Source organism: Asparagus officinalis, chromosome 3 (genome assembly GCF_001876935.1).
Source record: "Asparagus officinalis chromosome 3, Aspof.V1, whole genome shotgun sequence".
NCBI classification, from domain to species: Eukaryota; Viridiplantae; Streptophyta; class Magnoliopsida; order Asparagales; family Asparagaceae; genus Asparagus; species Asparagus officinalis.
This window is the reverse complement of record NC_033796.1, coordinates 41,283,364-41,289,045: the sequence shown is the minus strand read 5'-3', so window position 1 is coordinate 41,289,045 and position 5,682 is coordinate 41,283,364.

Below are 5,682 nucleotides of genomic sequence, written 5' to 3'. Positions count from 1 at the left end.
TCATGTGACCCCTAGGCGAGACTGGTTTGCATCTTTTGAGAAAGTCGACGGGGGCGTTGTTGTCATGGGAAATGATCAATCCTGTGGCGTTTGTGGCATAGGTACCGTGCGGATTAGAATGCACGATGGAGTAGTCCGTGAGTTGAAGGAGGTGAGATTTGTTCCTCAACTGAAGAAAAATCTTATCTCAGTTGGAGCTTTGGAGGCGAAGGGATTCAAGGTGACTTTCGAAAACGCTGTAGCGAAGGTTACTAAGGGATCATTGGTGGTAATGAGAAGAGTCCGCAATCGGAATTTGTATTATCTGAAGGGAAGCACCGAGATTGGCCAGGTTGCTTCGGCTATTTCAGAAGCGGACATGAGCAGACTTTGGCACTATAGGTTGGGGCACACAGGTGAAAAGTCACTGCAGGCATTGTGCAAGCAGGGGCTATTGAAGGGAGCCAAGAGTGGGAAGATTGAGTTCTGTGAGCACTGTGTTCTTGGCAAGAAGACGAAGGTGAAGTTCGGGACTGCCATTCATAAGACGAGGGGCATCCTGGACTAAGTGCAGAAGAAGAGTGAAGTGCTAGATTTGTTTGTGGAGTGGAAGAAGAGATTGGAACTGCAGACTGGGAGAAAGATCAAGACGTTACGATGAACTGCAGACTGGGAGAAAGATCAAGACGTTGCGATCCGACAACGGTGGTGAGTATACTTCTGACCCCTTTCAGCAGCTATGTCGAGACGAGGGCATAGAGAGACACTTCACAGTTAGTCATACACCGCAGCAAAATGGGGTGGCAGAGAGGTTGAATCGGTCTTTACTGGAGAAGATCCGATGCTTATTATCGCAGAATGGTTTGGAGAAGATCTTTTGGGCTGAGGCACTTACATATGCGAGCAACCTTATTAATCGGCTGCCTTCATCTGCGGTTGAGGGGAAAACCCCTATGGAGATGTGGTCGGGAAAGCTAGCACACGACTATGACCAGCTTCTTTACTGGAGAAGATCCGATGCTTATTGTCGCAGAGTGGTTTGGAGAAGATCTTTTGGGCTGAGGCACTTACATATGCGAGCCACCTCATTAATAGGCTGCCTTCATCTGCGATTGAGGGGAAAACCCCTATGGAGATGTGGTCGGGAAAGCCAGCACATGACTATGACCAGCTCAAGGTATTCGGGTGCCCTGCATATTATCATGTTAGAACTGATAAATTGGAACCTCGAGCTAGGAAGGCCATATTTGTAGGATTCAAGCGTGGTGTCAAGGGATACAAGCTTTGGGATCCAGTTGATAAGAAGATTGTGCTGAGTAGGGACGTCACATTCGATGAGGCTTCTATCTTGAAGCTTCCCAGCTCTCATCAGGTGGAGAGCGACCCGACGGAGGAGATATCGCAGGTGGTGGAGATCGATGCAGCTCCACATTGTCCAGATGGTACAGTATCCATGCAGGTGCCGACTGAGGTGACGCCAGGCGAGCATGACGGTGACACGGAGGATACGAGTACAAATGTGCAGGATCAGGAACCGACGGCTCAGGTTCAGGATTCTATTGCGGCTAGGAGACAGAGGAGAAACATACAGATGCCAGCACGGTATGCCGACACAGTTGCGTATGCACTTCTGGTGGAGAGTATCGATGAGTTAGTACCTACTACATTTAGAGAGGCCGAGCAGAGTTCGGAGGCTGATTCGTGGCAGGGGGCTATGCAGGAGGAGATGGAATCTCTTCATAAGAACGATACATGGGAGCTTGTTGAGCTTCCAAAGGGGCGGAAGGCAATTGGTTGCAAGTGGGTATACACGAAGAAGGAGGGCATTGAGGGCACTCCATTGAGGTTCAAAGCTAGGTTGGTTGCGAAGGGCTATGCACAGGAGGAAGGAATAGATTATAATGAGGTTTTCTCTCCGGTGGTGAAGCATTCTTCGATTCGGATTTTGCTAGCTTTGGTGGCACAGTATGGTTTAGAGTTAGATCAGTTGGATGTGAAGACGGCATTTCTTCATGGTGATCTTGATGAAGAAATATATATGACTCAGCCATTGGGATTCCGAGCTGCAGGGAAAGATAAGTTGGTTTGCAAACTGAAGAAATCGCTATACGGTTTGAAGCAGTCTCCTCGACAGTGGTATAGGCGATTTGATGGTTTTATGCTTGGTCATTCGTACACTCGGAGCCAGTTTGATCCTTGCGTATATTTTCGCAAGTTGAAAGGAGGTGCGTATATTTATTTGTTGCTCTATGTCGATGACATGTTGGTTGCCTCTATTTTCAGGTCGGCTATAGATGAGTTGAAAGTTCAGCTTTCAAATGAGTTTGAGATGAAGGACTTGGGTGAGGCGAAGCGCATTCTAGGGATGGAGATCGGCAGAGACAAGAAGAAGGGCAGAATTTGTTTGACACGGGTGGCTTATTTGAAGAAGGTTCTACAGCGATTCCATGTTAGCATGGATACGAAGCCAGTTAGTGTACCATTGGGAGCCCATTTGAAGCTTTCAGCTGGTCTTTCACCGAAGTCAGTTGAAGATAGAGAGTTGATGTCGAAGACTCCATATGCGAGTGCGGTTGGGAGCTTGATGTACGCGATGGTATGTACGAGGCCAGATTTGTCACAGGCGGTAAGCATGGTATCGAGATACATGCACGATCCAGGAGTGGGTCATTGGGACGCCGTGAAATGGATTTTGAGGTACATTCGAGGTACGCTCAATGTTGGTTTGGTTTATGAGCGGGACACTACAGGTGGGCAGCTATGCATTGGCTATGTTGATTCGGATTATGTCGGGGATTTGGATAAGCGTCGGTCTACTACGGGATATGTGTTTACTTTGATCCGTGCGCCTGTGTGTTGGAGATGCACCTTACAGTCTACGGTGGCTTTGTCTACGACGGAGGCAGAGTATATGGCAGTTACGGAGGCTGTGAAGGAGGCTATTTGGCTTCGAGGACTTTTGGAGGAACTTGGTATATCGCAGAGGTCCGTCACTATTCATTGTGATAGCATGAGTGCTATCTATTTGGCGAAGAATCAGGTTTTTCATGCGCGGACGAAGCACATTGATGTTCGTTATCACTTCGTTCGGGATGTTCTTGAAGATGGCGATGTGAAAATTATGAAAGTCCACACGAAGGATAATCCGGCGGATATGCTCACTAAGGTGGTTCCGAGCAACAAGTTTGATCATTGTCGAAACTTGTTGCACATTTGTGATTGTTGAGGTCGTTGGCGGCCATTTGGATGAACTACGGGAGGCTTGATTCCTTGGGCAAGAGGATACGTAGGCAGTCTTTATGATGCAGCCGGTTTGAATTTGTTGGTGGGGGTGAGATTGTTTGGACTCTCGTTCGGGTTCTCGACTTTGTTGTGGATTGAGTTCGTACTGGACATAACAAGTGAGACATTTGGATGCTTTGGTGTCGGCTCAGTTTTGGGAAAACTTCACCGAGGTGGAGAATTGTGCAGGTGGGGGCCACGTGAATACGGAAGTGAGCATGGATGCCCACAAATTTCGGTACCAGGTACCAGGCCCACCCGAAGAATAATTGCAAGCCTATATATAGGTCAGCAGGAGATTTGTTTTGGTGCAGTCCTTTTGTGCAGCCTTTTGTAGAGAGTTTGTGAGGGATTTGAGAGAGTTTGTTTGAGGGTTTAGATTGTGAGTGGTTGTAAACCCTAGTTGTATTCTCTCCCTCTATTAGTGGATCTCCCTCCTCCTTGCCCCGTGGACGTAGGCAATTTGCCGAACCACGTAAAAATTGGTTGTCTCGTTATTTGTGTGATTTGTAATAGCTTTTTAGGTTCCCTCGACGCGCAGTCCTAGAGCTGACGAGAGGAAGAGCTAATATCCTACTTTGATAGGATATAGGCTTCAGATTCTTGTTCCCTTTGAGAAACAAGAATTCTTATTGCGACCTGACTCTCTTGTTGTGCTGCCGAAGTGCTGCCGAAATTTCCGCTGCGCGCAACAGTAACCACTTTTAAAGGGGTTTCAATAGTAACCATCTACATTGACTTATTTTCTAATGAAATTTTAATTGAAATCTCCAAAAATCCTTGAAAAATACACATGTCTAGCATATCACATATATTCTTAAACAAACTTAGTACATACATATATTTTTCAGGTTTTTTTGAGGATTTCAATTGTAAATTCAGCAATAAATGTGTCAAGATTGTTGATAGTTATGGAGCCTCCTTAAAAGGTTTCTGTATTAATTCAAGTTTAAAGATGTCTTTCTCATTCTAACATTTTCCCGAAGATGATGTATTTGGAAAAAAAAACATGCCCTTTTCCAATAGATAAAATTGATTGAGAAATCCCCTTATTTTCCCAGTAGTTTTATGAAGAAAATAAACTTTTGATCTACTTACTTTTAAGACCTTCCTCTGTTTATATACAGGAATACTACTTGTGTAGACCCACTGTCCGCACAGATGTATTCATGACAATAAATTGCGAACAATTGAAGCAACAAGAATAATAATATTTCAAAGGTACTGCCTCTACACGGATGGAATTCTGTACAATTTCTACACATTCAATGACAAAAAGAGGCTCCCTTTATTGCTTGCACATACGATACGGGATTGGCTCTTTCTTTTTATTTTATGCAATAAAAGAAACTTAGTTCATGTAATACATAATTAAGTTTGTTGCTACTTTATTCTTTTCAAATATATGAGTTTGTTAATAATTTATTCTTTTCGAATAAAAGGGTAAATTTTATGAAGAGATACGGATACCTTCCTAGAAATCAAACCATAAACATAATTGAAGAGTGGTTGAAATACTAAAATTAAAATTTACATCCTTGACAAGGCGAGTTTGTAATAGTAAAATATTCTAAAATTAATAGAGAGTTAAATTATTTTCAAATTGAAGATTGTTGCATCAAATTAAAGGGGTTAAAATTGTATAATACCGCAATTGTACTTGTTGTTCCGATTATTTTTGAGAATATTGTTGTTCCGATTATTACTAATAAAACATAATTTTTTTGGGGGTTGTCCCACGTGCAAGGGGCTAAATCTAATTATTATTAGCGCTTCTAGTCAATAGAAACTGCATGGTAATTTGTGCTTTAGACATTGGAGCTAATTTGCTAATAACAAGAAGAGTAACTCTAATTAAACTATTGTCTTCAAATTGCTTCTGTACTTCTACACACGATGTGTGGAGTCCTTTCGTTAGAATTATCATCAAAATTGAAAAATCATCAATGACCCGCAACATCCGTGTACGAGAATTCAATTGGTGCCTTTCACCGGCACATTATGGAAACAATTTAGGAATTTCACTCCCCCGTTAGGGGCTGTTTGGTTCATGTTTTTTAGGTGGTAGAAGAGGGGAAAGCTGTCAAAAATATCAGCTTTTTGGCAGCTTTCTCCCAAAATCAGCTCTTAAAAAGCAGATTTTGGTAGAAAGCTGCCAAAATACTGACATTTTTGGCAGCTTTCCCCTCTTTTACCACAAAAAAAACTAATCCAAACAGCCCCTTAGTGGTCGAAACTTCCCGTTCACATGCGTTATAAAAGTAGTTGTAAACTTTATAGTGTAGTTATGAGTACTCTAAAAGGGTTGTTTGTTTGCTAAAAAAAATTAGAGGATTTGAAATCTGACCCTTTAGTCACATAGGATTTTAATTTCTAGACATTTCCATTCACAATATTTGGTTCGCTGGGTGATTTAAAGAA